Source organism: Eschrichtius robustus, chromosome 16 (genome assembly GCF_028021215.1).
Source record: "Eschrichtius robustus isolate mEscRob2 chromosome 16, mEscRob2.pri, whole genome shotgun sequence".
Classification (NCBI taxonomy): Eukaryota; Metazoa; Chordata; class Mammalia; order Artiodactyla; family Eschrichtiidae; genus Eschrichtius; species Eschrichtius robustus.
The window spans coordinates 11,625,919-11,644,894 of NC_090839.1; the positions used below are offsets into that span (position 1 = coordinate 11,625,919).

At 47.4% G+C, this 18,976-nt stretch overlaps 1 long non-coding RNA gene across 1 annotated transcript; it reads right to left on the reverse strand.

Annotated features, from left to right (window-relative positions):
• Positions 1-3,371: 3,371 nt before the first annotated feature.
• LOC137750555 (uncharacterized) lies at positions 3,372-18,736 on the reverse strand. Its single transcript, XR_011070481.1, has 3 exons — positions 18,330-18,736; positions 15,179-15,261; positions 3,372-3,610 (listed from the first exon to the last, which is right to left on the reverse strand). It is a non-coding gene; the product is annotated as an uncharacterized lncRNA (long non-coding RNA).
• Positions 18,737-18,976: the final 240 nt, after the last annotated feature.

Consider the following 18,976-nt stretch of genomic DNA (forward strand, 5'->3'; position numbering starts at 1 on the left):
GGTAAGCAACAGGATTTACTGTATAGCACAGGGAACTATATTCAACATCTTGTAATAACCTATAATGGAAAATAACCTGAAAAAATATATGTATGTATGTATAAAACTGAATCAATTTCTTCGCTGTACACCTGAAACTAACACAATATAGTAAATCAACTATACTTCAGGGACTTCCCTGGTAGTGCAGTGGTTAAGAATCCGCCTGCCAACGCAGGGGACACGGGTTCGATCCCTGGTCCAGGAAGATCCCACTTGCCGCGGGGCAACTAAGCCCATGCACCACAACTACTGAGCCTGCGCTCTAGAGCCCATACACCGCAACTACTGAAGCCCACACACCCTAGAGCCCACGAGCCAAAACTACTGAGCCCACGTGCCACAGCTACTGAAGCCTGTGCACCTAGAGCCCATGTTCCGCAACAAGAGAAGCCACCACAATGAGAAGAGTAGCCGCCGCTCGCCACAACTAGAGAAAGCCCGTGCGCAGCAACAAAGACCAACGCAGCCAAAAATAAATAATAAATTAGTTAATTTTAAAAAAGAATAACATCATCTTAAAAATATATATATATACTTCAATTTTTTTCATTGGTAAATTGTATGCTATGTGAATTTTACCACAATTTTTTTTAAAGCACAAGGTAGATCTTCATATGTCAGCATGGAGAGATGCCCAGTGGCCTTGTGAGGTCAAAGAAAGGCATGGCAGAGCAGTATCCTGATAGAATCATGTTTGTCTTGAAAACCTTCGCCATTAGCTAAAAAAAGTTTTAATTGTGAATTCACACAATGTTGATGAAGGTTCGGGAAAAACGGCACACTTACACACTTTTAGTGGCTTTGCAAAGTGGTTCAGCCTCTCGTTGTACTTTGACCATAGCTATCAAAATGGGAAACATCATTGGGCCAGAAATGCTGGGCACTTACACTACAAAGACACTCACACCTGCACAAGGACAAAGGAACATCGCAATAGCAAATCTTGTGATATAACATCAGGGGCTGTTGTTTCCAGGAAATACTCTCCAGCTGCTGAAAAGAATGGGGCAGGGGCTTCCCTGGTGGTCCAGCAGTTAAGACTCCGCACTCCCGATGCAGGGGACCCGGGTTCGATCCCTGGTCAGGGAACTAGATCCCGCATGCCGCAACTAAGAGCCCGCGTGCCACAACTAAAGATCCCACATGCCGCAACTAAGACCCAGGGCAGCCAAATAAATAAATAAATATTTAAAAAGAATGGGGCAGCTCTATGGGAGCGGATCCAGACGAGCACTATCCCATAGGACTTTCTGGGATGACTGGCATATTCCACATCTGTGCTGTGCCATATGGGAGCTGCCAGCCCCATGAGGCCACTGAGCACTTGAGATGTGAGTCAGGAACTGAATTTTTTACTTCATTCAATTTCAATTAAATTTAAGTAGCCTCCTGTGGCTAGTGATGACTGTATTGAACCACACACATCTGGGACCATCTCCAAGGTCTATCGTTAAGAGAAAAAGGCCAAGTGCAGGCCAGGATGTGTGGTGTGCAAACCCCACATCAATGAGGGGAGATACGGAAATGTCCTCGTGTGTTTTACGAGGATGTAGTCTCCTACTGCAAGAGCCGTAAGAAGCTGGCAGCACTGGCAGCGTAGAGTTCAGGGTGCTCGGAATGTTGTGTGATAACACACCCCAAAACTTAGCGGCTAACAACAACCCCCATTTTGTTTGCTCACGATCCTGCGGGTCAGGAATTGGGACAGGGCACAAGGGGACAGCTTGTCTCTGCTCCAGGGCTGGCTGCAGGCTGGGACATCCAAGGTGACTTCTTCATTCCCACGTGTGGCACCTCAGCTAGGTTGGTCTGAATGGCTGATGGTTGCTGGAGCATGTCTGCCAGTGAGTTCTTCGCTCCCCCGTTCTCCATTATGTAGTTTCTCCCTCCACATGTGGCCTCTGCATGTGTGTTATTGTCGGGTGGCTTTCTCCGTGGCCCCTGCATGTGGTCCAAGCTGTCTCTGCTGGGGTTCTCTCCTGTGGCCCCTCCAGGTGGCCTCTCCTCATGGTCTCCCCATCACAGGAGCTGCACTCCTTACATAGCAGCTGGCTTCCCCCATGGCACAGAAGTGAAAGCTGCTAGGCCTTCTTAGGCTGAAGCCCCAAACTGGCTCGCCACCATTTCTGTCACGTTCTACTGGACAGGCCAGATGCAAGGGCTGGGGACTGCACGAGGGCACGCCTACCAGGAGGCTGGTTCACTGGGAGCCCCTAGAGGAAGTCCACTGCAGGAGGAAGGCGAGGGTCCTGAGGTGGGAGGCGGAAGACCCACCTCCTTTTCTAACTTTAAAATGTTCACCATGGATATGTATTACCTTATTACTATTTGTTTCAGTTTCGAAAGCCATGCATGGCATGGTCCTGCCTCCACACCTTTGCTCCTGCTGTTCCCTCTGCCTCTACACCCTTCCCTTCCACCTCCAGCTGAGAAATGCCCTGAGAAACTTTCCCTGAATGCCCAAGTCAAATTACTCTCCACTTCCTCTGTGCTCCCTACACCTGGTGACCACAGGATCTTATTCTGCCCCAGCTGGAGTTAGTTTTGTGTAATCTCCCTCTCCTTGGAGCCCCTCAAGGTCAGCCCAATGTAGGGCATCTCTGTACACACACACACACACAGAGGACTCATGCAGGTGCTGAGTAGGTGCTCAGTGATTTGGGGGCACAACCCAGGAAAATACACACTAGCCTGACCCACAATCTCCCCCCACCCCGGCTGGGCGCAATGCTGGCATCTCTGGTTGCATTTGTCTAGAGTCACCGACAGGTGACAACAGAGCCCAACCTCCAACCTCTGCAGCTGCTATGAGTAGAGAAAGCAGGTGTAGGTGGTGAACTTGAAAGGTCAGACACCCCAGGGCAGGAAGCTCCAGGCCCAGCTTTGAAGAGAAATTTCCCATCCTTATTGCCCATCCCCCTCCTCCTCAACTTCAAAATTTGCTTCCCCCTCAAGCAATTGACTTTAATCATAGGCGTGCCAACCATTCATAGGTGCAGCGACCTGATTACCTGTAAAATCTTGTGCCAAGTGAAAAGCACCAGACACAAAAGAATGCATCCTGCATGACTCCCACTTATACGAAGCTCTAGAATAAGCAACATTAATATATAATGGAAAATCTCAGAAGAGTGTTTGCCTCAAGCTGGGGGGTTAGGGTTAGGGTTAGGGTGGGCAGGACTGAGTGGGAAAGTACAAGGGTACTTTTTGGGGTGATGGTAAATGTTCTGTATTACCTTCCCTGGGCTATCGTAACAAAGCACCATAAACTAGGCCGCTTATAACAACACACATTTATTCTCCAACAGTTCTGGGACCCAGAGGTCTGAAATCAGAGCCGTGCTCCCTCTGAAGGCTCCTCCCCGCTGCTGGTGGTTGCCAGCGATCTTTAGCATTCCTTGCCTTGGAGCTACATCACTCCACTCTCCGCCTCCATCTTCACATGGCCTTCTTCCCCTTAGGCGTGTCTGTATCCAAATCTCCTTCTTCTTTCTCTTATAAAGACACCAGTCATTGGATTTAGGGCTCACCCTAATTCAGTATGAGCCCATCTTTAACTTGGTTACATCTGAAAGACATGATTTCAAAAATAATCCAAAGTACACCTAAGATTTGTACATTTCACTCAATGTCAGTTTTACAGACAAATATTGAACGCTAGCTTCTGGTGTGCACACTGAAGTGTTTAGGGGTGAGGTGTACTGGTGCCTGCAATTTACTCTGCATTTCGTTGCCCTATCTCTTTGGTCTCCTTTACTTGGGAATAGTTCCTCGGTCGGTCTGCCTTTCCTGAAAATTCATGACCTTGACAATTTTGAAGAGGCCAGTTATTTCGTAGAATGTCCCTCCTGTGAGTCTAAGTTTCCTCATGGTTGGACTCAGGTACCTTTGTCAGGAACCACACAAGTGGTGGTGTGTCCTTCTCGGTGTTTTCCACCAGGAGGACCTGAGAGCCACTTGTCCCATTACTGGTAATGTTAATATTGATCACTTGGTCGAGTGATGTCTGCCAGGTTTCACCACTGTCAAGGTACTGTATTTTCTCTTTGTAATGAGTAAGCATCTTGTGGGGAGATATTTTTAAACAATTTAAATATCCTGTTATTCCTCCAACTTTCACTCATTTTTCACAATTTCACTAATTTTAGCATCCATTATGATGTTTGCCTCAATCAATCTATTGCTATATAATAAATGACCCCAAAACTTAGCAGCTTAAAATAATAATCATTCATTTTCTCACTGGTTCGTGAGTCAGGAATTCAGGAGCAGTTTGCCTGGAAGGTTCTGCCTTCGAGTCTTCAGAAGGTTGCAGTCAAGATGTTGGCTGGGGCTACAGTTATCTGAAAGCTCAGCTGGGGCTGAAGCATCACTGTCCAGGAGGAAGAGTAGAATGTGAGCCACAATGGGAATCCCATGTTTAATGTTCTTCTTTTTTTTTTGGCTGTGCCACGCAGCATGTGGGATCTTAGATCCCCAACCAGGAATCGAACCCATGCCCCTTGCACTGGAAGCGCGGAGTCTTAGCCACTGGACAGCCAGGGAAGTCCCAATGTTTAGTTTTCTAGTAGCCACTGTTTATAAAGTAGAAAAGGATACAGGTGGAATTCGTTTTAGTAATATATTTTATCGAGCCCAATATATCTAAAATCTCATTTCAACATATTCTCAATATAAAAAAATATTAATGAGATATTTGACATCTGTGGCCCTACGTGGCCAGTGGGTATCGTAGCAGATGGCTCGGTGCTGAGGGATCTGCTTCCAAGACGACTCCTTTATGTGGCCGTGTGGGCGGCCGGCCTCCGCTCCCCACCGCATGGGCCTCTTCCTAGGCCTGCTTGAGGGTCCTCATGACATGGAAGTTGTCCTCCCCAGAAAGAGTGATCGGAGGGAAAGAGCAAGGAGAAAGCACAATGCTTTTTATTACCTAGTTTTCCGACAGAGCATCCCTTCTGCCATATTCTATTTATTAGAATCGAATCACTGAGTCCAGCCCCTACTCAAGAGGAAGTGAATTCAATTCCACATTCTGAAGAGTGTCAAAGAATTGGTAGCCGTATCCTAAAAGCACCACACCATTTATTTGTTTATTCACTTGTATCAGTATGGACTCATGGATTTTACTTTATTCCAGGGGTTATAAATCCATCATTACCATTATTTGCTTTGATGCTCAAATTGGCCCTGATTTGGCTAGTATCAGCCCCTTTCAGCTGGCTCCTGTGTCCTTTTATCACGTCCCCGTCATTCTTGGAGCATGTCCTTATTTTCTGACACAACAAGATGTTCCAAGCTCAATTTCTACTTTTCTTACCCCAGCCCTCGTTCCTTTCAGTGGCAAAAATCTGGGTGCTGTCCAACATTAATCCTTACCAATCTAATAGGTGTAAAGTGATAGCCCCTGGTTGTTTTCATTCGCATTTCCTATTACTAATGAGTTTGAGCCTTCCTCCCATGCTTGTGGTTTTCCTCTTCTGTAAATTGCTCTTCACGTCCATTGCCCTTTTTCCATTGGGGCTGCTGTCTTTTCTGTTGTTGTTTGCAGGAGTTTCTCATATATTCTAAGCACTGCAGTCTTAGACACTGCAATGTCTTCACACTTAACATCTGCCTAACTTTGTCTATAGGGTCCTTTGGTCAGAATTCCTTCATTTTGATATAATCAAAATAATTTTTATTGGGGTTTTTTTTTGCCTTTTATACATTTGTGCTTTTTTATTGTGGTAAAAAATAGATAACATAAAATCTACCATTTTAGTTACTTTAAGGGTACAATTCAGTGGTGTTAAATACATTCACCATGTTGTGCAACCATCACCACTGTCCACATCCAGAAATTTTTCATCATCCCAAACAGAAACTCTGTTCCCATTAAACACTAATCCTCCTTCCATCTTCTTCCCCACAGCCTCTGGAAACCTCTAATTTGCTTTCTATCTCTATGAATTCGACTGCTCAGGTGTAAATGAAATCATAGAATATTTTTCCTTTTGTGACTGGCTTATTCCCCTTAGCATAATATTTTCAAGGTCCATCCATATTGTAGCACATGTCAAAATTTCATTTCTTTTTTTCTAAATTTATTTATTTTATTTATTTATTTTGGGCTGCATTGGGTCTTCGTTGCTGCACGCAGGCTTTCTCTAGTTGCGGTGAGCGGGGGCTACTCTTCGTTGCGGTGCGCAGGCTTCCCACTGACGTGGCTTCTCTTGTGGCGGAGCACGGGCTCTAGGCACGCAGCCTCAGTAGTTGTGGCACGCGGGCTCAGTAGCTGTGGCACACGGGCTTAGTTGCTCCGCAGCACGTGGGATCTTCCTGGACCAGGGCTCGAACCTGTGTCCCCTGCATTGGCAGGCAGATTCTTAACCACTGCGCCACCAAGGAAGTCCAAAATTTCATTTCTTTTCATGGCTGAATAGCATTCCATTGTGTATATATAACTTCTACTAATTTTTATAATTTTGCACCTCATGTTAAGCCTTTAATCCATCTAGAATCCACCTTTGTGGATCTCTCAAGAGTGGCCGATGGAAGTCAGCTGACCTGGAGCCTGGGAAATGCAGCCTGCAGACGCCAGCCCCTCTGAAACTCAGAACAGAACCAGGGAAGGGCAGAACAAGCATCTGAGGGCAAGGAGGACCAGTCCCTCCCAAAAATTCAGTATGAATTAAAGATCCAGTTTTATTTGGGGCCACTTTCCCAACACCATCTTCTGAACAGTCTCTCCTGGGCCGCGGGGCTGCCGTTCTTGTGTCGTTACTTCTCAGGTATCCACGGACTGCTCCGCCGTCACTGCTCTGCCTCGCTGGTCTGTCTGTCCTTGCACCAGCACCCACACAGCTTCTACTATAGTGGCATACGTCTTTCAACTGCTGATGGGGAAGCCCCTTCTTTACTCTTCTTTTCTAAGGTTGTGGCTAAGTTCTTTTCACGCCACATCACATCTCATCAAATCCTCAAAACAGCCCTGTGTCAAGGGGTACAATCCTTATCCTCACAGGACAGGTGAGGAAACTGAGGCCTCAGGGAGGGAAAGTGACTTGATGAAGTTTACAGAGCTGACAAATGGCAGAACTAGGACAAAGCAAGGCGTATCTGACTCTAGGGCTGCCCTTTGATCCCCAGCACCCAGCTGCCTCTCCCATTTGTAGTCTGCCAGGTTCTTATCTGTAAGAAGGGGGAAAGGGCTGGAAAGGCCTGCTGGGCTGGCCACCTGCCAGTTTGCTTGCATATCAGGAAGGGAAACCACTCATATCAGGAAAGGAAACCACTGAGCATTTAAACAGAGAGACTTTCCGACAGGGAATTGGTTACAAAGATGATGCAGGAGCCCAGAAGCCAACCAAGAAATTGCGAAGAATCTCAGAATTCGCAGCAGCAAAGTCACTGCCACTTCTAAGCTGGAGGGCCCGAGGGAGGAAGTAACATTACAGTACCCCGGGGCCTGTGGTCACTCAGCAAAGCGGGAAACACAGTGGACTGTCCTGTGGGAGTTGGAGCCGTGGAGAAGACTCAATTGTTGATGGAGATGCAGCCCAAGGTGTAAGGAGACAGGGAAAAATACTTCTCCCTTCCTCAAACCTCCAATCTCCCACCAGGATCTCTCACTGGCCAATGGAGCCTGGGAAATGCAGCCTGCAGAGGCCAGCCCCTCTGCAACTCAGAACAAAACCAGGGAAGGGCAGAACAAGCATCTGAGGGCAAGGAGGACCAGTCCCTCCCCAAAAGGACCTCCCTTCTTGGTCCCAGTTCCCACCAGGCAGTCCCCACCATGGCTCCAGCCCTGGCTTCTTGGATCTAGTGATACCACATCCTCCTGTCCCTCTGACCTCCGGCTGTAGCTCATCCTGGGGTGCCTCCTCCTGCCCTTTTGGCATCTCAGCTCTTCCATCATCTGTATAAGCAATTCCTTGTATTTCATCTTCTGTTTGAAATGCCTAGAGTGGTCTCCATTTTCCAGACTGGATCCTCGCTAATACAGCCATGCCATAATTCAGGGAATGGCCACAGTGCTACATGCTAAGTTTGTGGACTGACTGTGTAATGAACCAGAGGGGAGGGCAGAAATTAGGTGTACTGAGTCCCCGAGGCAGGGCCAATCCCAGGCACAGTGCAGACCAAGCTGCAGAGGAACCGCAGCAATCCCAAGGCTGACTCTGGGTCTACACAGATGCTGGGGATTCCCAAATCAGGACCCAGGCACAGCTGAGAGGCTCCATGTGGTTCTGGGCCCAGGAAATCAGCTTCTATTAAGGGCCTCCTGTGTGCCTGTCTGTATTCATATATCACCCCCTGTTAGTTTTCTAGGGCTGCCATAACAAAGTACCACAGACTGGGTGGCTTAAACCACAGACATTTACTTTCTCACATTTCTGGAGGCTGGAAGTCTGAGATCAAGGTGTCTGCAGGGTTGTTTTCTTCTGAGGCCTCTCTCTCAGCTCAGAGATGGCCGTCTTCTCCCTGTGTGCTCATACCCTCTTCCCTCTGTGCATCTGTGTGTCCTAATCCCCCCCTTCTTATAAGGACACCAGTCATATTGGACTAGGACCCACCCTAGTGACCTTGTTTTAATTTAATCATCTCTTTGAAGACTTATCTCCAAATACAGTCACACTTTGAGATGCTGGAGGCCAAGACTTCAACATATGACTGGAGTGGGGGAGCACAATTCAGCCCATGTTAACCCCCAATCTCACAACGTGGACATTATCAGCCCTGTTTTCCAAATGAGGAAATGGAGGCCCAGACAGTGATTTGCCCAAGGCCACCCAGAGCTGGGTCAACTCAGGTCCAGGCTCTTCACCTGTCAGGCCCCGAAAAATCTTCTCTCACTCTCTGTGATTTCCTCAGACCCTGGGAAATGGATTCCAGTCTTCCCTTTAATTCTTTTTCTTTGTGTCATGAGACAGTGATCCACCATGTATTGAGCACGTATTATGGACCAGGCTCTTCCATTGGCATTTTGTATGTTTTCTACATACACAAGATGCCTCTTCTTCAAGCCTCTGCTCAAACCTCCTCAGGGACGCCCCCCCACTCCCCGAGCCCCTTATTTGTAACAGTGCCTCCACCCACACAGATCCATCTCCTGCTTTATTTTCCTTTACAGAGTTATCAGTACCTGAAAATATCTTATATGTGTGTTTATTTTTTTATAGTCTTCCCCCAGCGAGACTCCACGAGGGCAGGACTCAGGTCTTGGTGTATCCCTAGGGCCGCGATGAGATTCATTATAGGTGCTTAACGTTAGTTCAATAAATAATCAAATGAAAAAAAAATAATCAAATGAATGAATGCTCTCGTCAAATCCTCACCAGACATCTGTATGATGAGGGCCCTAGGATCCTCATTTTATTTATTTATTATTATTTTTTTTTAATCTTTTTTTTTTTTCTTTAATTGATTTATGGTTGTGTTGGGTCTTCGTTTCTGTGCGAGGGCTTTCTCTAGTTGCGGCAAGTGGGGGCCACTCTTCATCGCGGTGCGCGGGCCTCTCACTATCGCGGCCTTTCTTGCTGCGGAGCACAGGCTCCAGACGCGCAGGCTCAGTAGTTGTGGCTCACGGGCCTAGTTGCTCCGCGGCATGTGGGATCTTCCCAGACCAGGGCTCGAACCCGTGTCCCCTGCATTGGCAGGCAGATTCTCAACCACTGCGCCACCAGGGAAGCCCCTCATTTTATTAAAGAAGAAACTAAGCCTCAGAGAAAGTCCCAAGCTCACCCAGCTAGCAGATAGTGAAGCTGGAATTTGAACCCAGGTCTGTATTCTCAGCCTCCACACCCAGGCCAATCTCCTTGCCTTGGCCTTCCTTCTAAATCTCTCCTTGCTCTGTGGCTTCCCAAATTACCCTCACAGCTACCCTGAACCTCTTGTTCTGGAAATTCCAATTCCTCACTGAGCTGGGCTGCAGTATCATTTTGTGCCAGCAGGTGTCACCAGAGAATTCCTCATGGCCACAATCAGCTGTCCAGCACACCAGAGCATGAACCTGCCAGAGTTTATTCAATCACCTTCAAGGATATTTCCAAGTTTTTGCTCCACAAACCAGTCTGCAGCTACATCCTTGCACCTGTGTTCATGGGCTATGGGGTGAGAATTTCTCTGGGAATGGATTCCTAGAAATGGAATTCCAGAGAGAAATGAACATCTTTAAATTGCATAGATTCCATGAACTTGCTTAGCCTGGTTTACAACCCAGGAGTGTGGGGCCCAGAGAGGGCACGTGGCTTACCCAGGGGCACACAGCAAGCTAGTACAAGGGCCAGGTTTGAAACTGACTCCACTGGCCATGAATTTTTCCATGCACTTGGAAGATACTTCCACCTAGGATGAAGTGCCATCTTTGTGCATTTTTTACATATTTATGGGGCTGGATCTGACTACTCCTTCTGTCATTCAATCATCTACTTGTTCATTTAACGAATGCATTGGTGAGATACAGGCTCAATGCTGTAAGAATGGCTCAAATGACAAATGTCTACAAGACAAGAAAACAGTTTATTTTCCTCTCTCACATCAATCTGAACGAAAGCAGACTTGGATGGTGGCTTTATGGTATCAGGGACCCAGACTCTTTTCTATCTTATAGCTCTTCCATCTTCAACCAGCAGTTTCCATCTCATGGTCCAAGATGGCTGCTCTAGCATTGCCATCACATCTACATTCCTGCCAGTGGGTAGTAGAGAAAAGGAAGTAGAAGTCAACTTCTTTAAGGGCACAAACCAGATGTTTTGTGCCACTTCCACTCTCATCCTATTGGCTGGAATTAGTCATATGTCCTATATTGCTGCAAGGGAGGCTGGGAACAGTAGTCATTAGGTAACATAGCTGGGCAGCCATCATGTTTTCTTCTAAAATTCGGTGATCTATTACCAATGAATATATTGTCCAGTCTCTGACGCTCATACATTTTCTGGGCACCTACTACGTGTGGGAGAAGGTGCAGCAGACTGGAAATAGCACAAACTTTGGAATTTGACTCGTCTTGGGTTTGAATCCCAATTTTGCCTTTCCCAGCTGTGTGTCATGACCCCTCTGAGCCTCAGTTTCCTCATTTAAAAAATGGAGACAAAAGGGACTTCCTTGGTGGTCCAGTGGTTAAGAATCCGCCTGCCAATGCAGTGGACACGGGTTCGAGCCCTGGTCCAGGAAGATCCCACATGCTGCGGAGCAACTAAGCCCGCGTGCCACAACTACTAAGCCTGCGCTCTAGAGCCCACGAGCCACAACTACTGAGCCCGCATGCCACAACTACTGAAGCCCGCGTGCCTAGATCCCGTGCTCCACAACAAGAGAAGCCACCACAATGAGAAACCCGTGTGCCGCAATGAAGAGTAGCCCCTGCTCGCCGCAACTAGAGAAAGCCCGCGCACAGCAATGAAGACCCAATGCAGCCAAAAATAAATAAATAAACAAATAAATAATTTTTAAAAAAGAAAAGAAATGGTAGCTGCTTTTAAAATGAGCTATACCCTGAGCCACACTCCCAAGGGCCAGAGGTGACTCAGCAGAGGCCCTGCCCTCGACTCCAGTGGAAAGACATTCCAGGGCAGCCTCCTGTCGATAAAAGATCAGAGACATGTCCGTGCATAATCCCAATGCATCAATCATGCATGAGTCAGAGCAGTTATGCCCATAAGTCATAAAGCAGCAGCTGGGCCCAGGATTCTTGGCATCCTTCCAAGCCCATCTCCCCAACCCCATTTTACAGAGGAGCAAACAGAGCCAAAGGAAGAGCTGCGAGCACAGCATGACTACACTGTTTTATTTTATCAGTCTCCTCCTAATGGGGCGTGGGTTGGTTCCACTTTGGAGCCATCGTAAACAGACTTGGCTGAGCCTCCCTATGCCTATAGGAGCAGGGTTTTCCAGGGTAGCTGGGGAAAAAGAATTGCTGGGGTGAATCGTGGATCCAGGGGGTGCTCCAACTGCAACAGAGGGAGGCGTCTCTCCCGAATTTACTTATAGGTCACAGTTTTCCAACCTCAGCACTACTGACATTTTGGAGCAGAGAATTCTCTGCTGGGGGGGCTCTTCTGTGCCTGGTAGGATGTTTGGCAGCATTCCTGGCATCTACCCACAAGATGCCAGTAGCATATCACCACCCCCAGTTGTGACAACCACAAATGCCTCCAGACATTGCCAAATGTCCCCTGGGGGGCAAAATCATTCCCAGTTGAGAATCACTGCTCTCAATGCACAGAGCCTGCAGCAGGGTTTATAAGCACAGATTCTTTAAGCAGATTTATAGATGTTATTGATTTTCTTCTCTTTGGACAGGTGCACGCGTTTTATCTCTTTGGAGGGAGTCCATGACCTTGGTAGTCACTGGTTTAAGAATAAAGATTTCAGGGACTTCCCTGGTGGCACAGTGGTTAAGAATCCGCCTGCCAATGCAGGGGACACGGGTTCAAGCCCTGGTCCGGTAAGATCCCACATGCCGCGGAGCAACTAAGCCGTGTGCCGCAACTACTTAGCCTGCACTCTAGAGCCCGCAAGCCACAACTACTGAGCCCGCGAGCCACAACTACTGAGCCCGCGTGCCTAGAGCCCATGCTCTGCAACAAGAAAAGCTACAGCAATGAGAAGCCTGCACACCACAATGAAGAGTAGCCCCCACCCGCCGCAACTAGAGAAAGCCCGCACGCAGCAACGAAGACCCAACACAGCCAAAAATAAATAAATTAATTAATAACAAAAATAATTAAGTTAAAAAAAAGATTATTAAAAAAAAGAATAAGGATTTCAGGTTATTATTGGGATAATTAGTGGGATTTGAATATGGAGAATAAGAATGATATTATAACATTGTATCAGCATTGAATTTCCTGGTTTTGAAAACTATACAGTGGTCATGTAAGAGAATGTCCTGGTTCTTAGGAGATGCACACTAAAGTAATTAGGAGTAAAATGACATTGTATCTTTTTTTGTGTAACTGACTCTCAAATGGTTCAGAAAAATTACACACACAGAGAAAAAGAATGATAAATCAAATGTAGCAAAATGTTGACAATTGGGGGATCTGAGTGAAGGAGATACATGGAAAGTTGCTGTACTATTCTTGCAACTTTTCTGTAAATTTTAAATTATTTTTTAGAAATTATTATTTTAAAAGGGTTTTTAGAAATCACCATCTAGTTTTTAAAACATGGTTTTAATCTGTTATCCTCCCTGCTCCCAAGAAAAAGGTGCATGATTGTGCCCAGGAGCTGGGACCCATTCAGGTCGCAGCCCCAAGAATCTCCCAGAAAGGGTTCTCTTTGCTTTTATTTGGGTATGTAAAATGCCCAGAAAGAAGCTCCACCCAGCATTAACAGTGGTTAGTAATGGCTCCTACCTAGCCCCAGTTTTGTTCAAATGTCCACGCCTCCCCCAGGAGCCCAGTTGGCTCAGGAAAGTGACCCCATCCCCAGATCCTTAGAAGGGCCTGAGGGGTCTAAAGGGAATCTTTTTCTCCTGCTAGTGACTGGTCCAGGAACGGGTATGTGATGCAAGGGAGCCAATGAGGAACAAGGAGCCTCCAGGCTGGTTTTTTACTTGTTTTGATGAATAAAATGAAAGAAGTGACTTATGAGACATCTGAGCCTAGCACTCTTGGATGCTGCCCTGATAACACCATGTGAAGAAGCCCATCTAGCCTTCTGGAAGATGAGAGGCCACAAACAGAACTGAGATGCCCCAGCCAACAACCAGCACACACAGCTGGATGTATGAATGAGCACAGCTGGAAGCTGAATGAAGCTGCAAGAGTGAGACCAGGTGAAACCAGCAGCGGAACCACTAGCCAATCCACAGAGTTGTAAGGAGTAATAATCAACGCTGTTTTAAGCAACCGTTTGGGGATGATGTGAAGATTCGGTGAGGTTATAACATGACACAGAAAGTGCTCAAATACATGCTGGTCATTACTGCTGACCACGTATTACTGTTCTCATCCCCATGCCGATCACCCCCTCTGTTTTTCTCCACCTAATGAATCTCTCCCTATCATCCTCCACCCATCTCTTACCGTGCTTCATTTCTCCACATCACCTGTCCCTACCTGACGTTAGATTATCTTTTTACCTGTTTATTGTCTGTCTCTCTTGCAACTGGGAGGGTAGGGACCACTGCTGTATGGCCAGCATCTTACACAGCATCCGGCCCACAGCAGGTCTCAGTAAAGATTTGGTGAATAAGTGAATGGAGCAATTCGGATCAACATGATTTGAGGCAAGTCATGGGGGGGCTCCATCCCCCAACACTGTGACACCTTGGGGTGTCCAGGTCGGGCGGCTTTGCAGCCTGCATCTCAGAGCTAGCAGGAGCTGGAGAACAGAGACCTGAAGGAGAAGGGGCCAGCCACCTGACTCTCCGGGGAGCTCATGCACCAGGAAGCAGGTACAGTGACGGCAAAGGCCCAGCAGTGGATGACAGCGCGAGATGTCAGGAGACGAGGCTGGAGAGTCAGCAAGGCCTCGACTGTCAGGTGAGGGTGTGGATCTCACCCCACCGCCCCCATAGTCAAGTGTAACAAACGTTTCTGCAGCGTATCCTGCCTGGCAGGTACCCCACCTCTCACTGCGTTCACTGTGAACCTTACAACAAGCCTATGAAGTGCTGTTCTTTCCATTTCACGGAAGGAAAATAGACCCACAGAGGCTCAGAAACACAGCTGTGAAACTCCAAGCTTCAAAGGCCAGGCTCCTTCCACTGCCCATTGCTGCCCTTGGCCTTTGTCCCTATCTTAAGTGTGCAATTCTGCTTCTTCCCTCCCTTCTGACTTTGCTCTAACTTGATGACCAAAATTATATGTCATTCTCTAGGCCAGAAAAACTACTTGAAGCCACTGAACATCTCAGCTTGGGACGTCCAACCTGCACCTTACATGCAGCATGCCCAAAACAGAACTCCTGGTCTCCCCTGCTCCCCAAACCTGCTCCCACCTTGTTCTTCACCAGCTCAGTCAATGGCACCTCCATCCTTCCAGTGGTTCAGGCTAGAAACCTAAGAGTCATCCTCGACTTCTCTCTCCCTCACCCCACATGCCATCAACCAGCGAGTCCTGGCCACTCCACTTTCAAAATGCAACCAGAATCCACCACTTCTCCCACCTCCACAATCACCCTGGTCTGACCCTCCATCCCCTCCTACCTGGACTATTGCAGTCACCTCCTCTCTGGTCTCCTGCTTCTGCACAGTCTCTGAGTCCACCTCTCACATGCAGCCCGAGGATCCTATTAAAATATAAAGTCAAGGTCACTGTACAATTCTTTACCAGAATTGCCCAATAGAACTTTCTGCGATGGTGGAAATGTTCTAAATCTGCACTAATTCATTACCCACCAGCCACATGTGACTATTGAGCACTTGAAATGTGCAGAGTATAACTGAAAGACTGAAATTTTAATTTTATTTACTTTATTAGCCACCCTCTGTTGGCAAGACTGTGGGAAACAGGGACTCTTGAACACAGATGGTGGGAGTATAAATTAGAATATGATTCTAATGGCTACCTACCGACCGATAGGTTTATCTATATCTAGCAAAATGACAAAGCAGTTAACATTTGTCAGAACAACCCCACTTCAGGAGTCCGACAGATCTACCTTCACATGCAAAAATGACATTAAGTAAACCATCTATAACATCCAAAGATAGGAAATGACCCAAGTGTCCATCAATAAACAGCTAGTTAAATGAATTATGGTCCAGCCACACAGTGGAATACAAAGAAGTTACAAAAATGAATGAGGAAATAATGACCCCCCTAAAGCACAAGGAAAAAACTAAATTAGACCATCAAAAGTAAAAACATTTTTGTGCATCAAAGGACACTATCAAGAAAGTGAAGGCAACCAACAGAATGAGAGAAAATATTTGCAAACTATGTCTCTGATAAGGGTCTAGTGTCCAGAATATATCAAGAACTTTTACAATTCAACAATAAAAAGACAACCCAATTGTTAAATGGGCAAAGGATTTGAATAAATTTGGATTTATTTCTCCAAAGATATATACAAATGGCCAATAAGCACATGAAAAGATGCTCAACATCACTAGTCATTAGGGAAATGTAAATCAAAACCACAGTGAGATACCAGTTCACATCTATTAGGATGGTTACAACCAAAAACAGAAAATAACAAATGTTGGCAAGGAGGTAGAACAACTGGACCGCTCACACATTGCTGGTGGGTATGTAAACTAGTACACCTGCCATGGAGAACAGTTTGGCATTCCTCAAAAAGTTAAAGTTACCATTTGACCCAGCAATTCCACTTCTAGGTATATACCCAAGAGAAATAAAAACATATGTCCACACAAAAATCTGTACATGAATGTTCATGGCAGCACTATTTATAACAGCCAAAGGTGGAAACAACCCAAATGTTCATCAACTGAATGTGTAAACAAAATGAAGACTATTCATCCAATGGAATGTTGATGGCCATAAAAAGGAATGAAGTCCTACAAAATGAATGAACCTTGAAAAAATTATGCAGAGTGAAAGAAGTAAGACCAAAAAAGGCCACATATTGTATGATTCCATTATATTATATGAATGTATACTTTTTTTTACTTTCAAAGCATGTGAATGTCCTACATATTAAAAATAAAATTATTTTTTTAAATATAAATCAGGTCATGTAATTCCTCTATTCAAAACCTTAGAATTCCCCGGCAGTCCAGTGGTTAGGACTCCACGTTTTCACTACTGAGGGCGCGGGTTTGATCCTTGGTCAGGCAACTAGGATCCTGCAAGCTGCTCAGTGCAGCCAAAAAAAAAAAAAAAAAAATTAAAAGGGAATTCCCTGGCGGTCCAGTGGTTAGGGCTCTGCACTTCCACTGCAAAGGGCACGGGTTCGATCCCTGGTCGGGGAACTAAGGTCCCGCATGCTGTGCAGCATGGCCAAAAAAAAACACAAACAAACCTTAGAGAGAAGAGATTTCTCAGTTCATTTTAGGTATAAACCAAAACCCTCTAAACCCTTTCAAGACCCTACCCTATCTGCTCCTCTCCCTTCCTCTCTGACCTCACCTCCTCTCACCTTCCCCTCTCTCACCTACTTCGTGTCTCACTGGCCAACTTGCTGTTCCTGGACATGGCAAGCATGTTCCTGCCTCAGGACCTTTGCACTTGCTGTTCCCTTGGCTTGGAACAATTTGCCCCCAGATATTTGCATAGTTGGCTCCATCTCCTTTAGGTCTTGGCTCAAATGTCACTTTCTTGAACAGGCCTCCCCTGACTCACACCCCCACCTCCCAGGAGACTCTGTCATGTTCCCTGCTGTTTCCCTAGAACAACCTGGGCCAGATTGGTGCTTAATAAATGTGTTCTATGAATGAATGAATGAACTGTTTGTCCATCACCCATCTTGTGCTGACCACTAGGGGAGCTCAAGACACCAGCAGTAACCAGCCCATCTCAGCCTGCTTGGAGGTCTGGGACACATGCAGAGAGCTTAGAAAGGTGTTTCCCTGAAATCTGAAATCCAGCCCTCACGAAGGCAAGCCACCTTAATCTCCTGGATTGAAAAATTGAACTAAGCTAAAAATAAGGCAAGGCCAGCCAGTTTTGCCAGAATTCACCAGGATTTAGGCTGCAACCTGTCCCTACCATGGAAGCACACTTTTCTTTCCTGAAGGTATAGAAGGAAACAGGGAAGGAGAATGGACCTGGCTGGGGATGGTGGCCTCCCAGGGCGTGAACACCCAGGAAACACACCTGGGATGACCGGCTTTTCCTAGCAGCAGAAGAATCCAGGGCTTAAACCCTCAGAAAACCAGAACAAGGGTGGAGCTTCCAAAAGACATTCTAGAAGGGTTCTCATCTCCCCACCCTGCTCCCCCTGGGCACCTCTTGGGTCCTTCCACGGCCTCCAGAACAGCTCCCATTTGGTGACACCAGACGGAATTTATGTGAGCAATTACTGTGTACTTTGTAGTCAGCTTGACCGGTCATTTACCTGCTGAGGAAGTAAAGTCATTTGGCTGAGACTTCATTCATTCATCAAGCATTTACTGAGCCCTACGCTGATCCAGACATGGAGGTTCAGCTGTGAACCAAGCAAGTCCCAGCCCTCAGGAGCTTGTTTTCTGGTGGCAGAGACACGAACTGTAAGTTCACTGCCTACGACAAGCACTGAGAAGACGGGGTGATGTCACAGTGACTGGAGGAGTGGGCACCTCTCAGCGGCGTGGTGAGGGGGGACCTCTGAGGAGGCAACACCACTCGTTATCATGAGTAAAAATATGCTGCGGTCTAGCTTGGCCCGGCGCCTAACAGATATTAAGCGCTCACCAAATCTTACAGTGACTCTCATCAGTCTACTGTCCTCTCCCTCAAGAGAACAGGCGCTCCCGGACACACAGCACGAGCTGTCACACAGTAGGGGTATGCTCGGTCCTCGTAACCTCTGCACGCGGTAGGGCTCAGAAGTCGGTCCAGTGTGAATCGGGCCCAGCCAGGGACACTGTTCAAAGTGCCCACCAAGCCCTGGCTCCTCCGCCCCGCCCAGGCGCCCTCCGCTCAAGTTCCTTGCACACAATAGGCGCTTGGCTGTGCGTGCTGAAGAGACGCCCGCTTCTGGGTCCGCCGGCGCAAGACCTCGGCCCTTTGCACCGGTGGGTAAACCGAGCCCGAGGTGGGTGACGACGCTGCCCGAGCTTCCGTGCGGCTGGCGACCAGGCCGGAGGCGGAGGCGGAGGCGGAGCGGTACTGGCAGGGAGGCGCCGCCACCCCACAACTTCCGCACCCAGCTGCGCCAGCTGCGGACCTGACCCCCGCGCGGCGCGGTTGGTTGCGGCTCGGCGGTCGCTGATTGGCTGACGTGTCCCCGGCGCGGGTCCCGATTGGCTGTGACGCGCGGCCGGGCGAGGCCCCCGCCGCCGCCGCAGCCTCGCCTGGGCTGGGCGGTCATTGGGCGGTGTGATCTCGCCGTGGTTCCG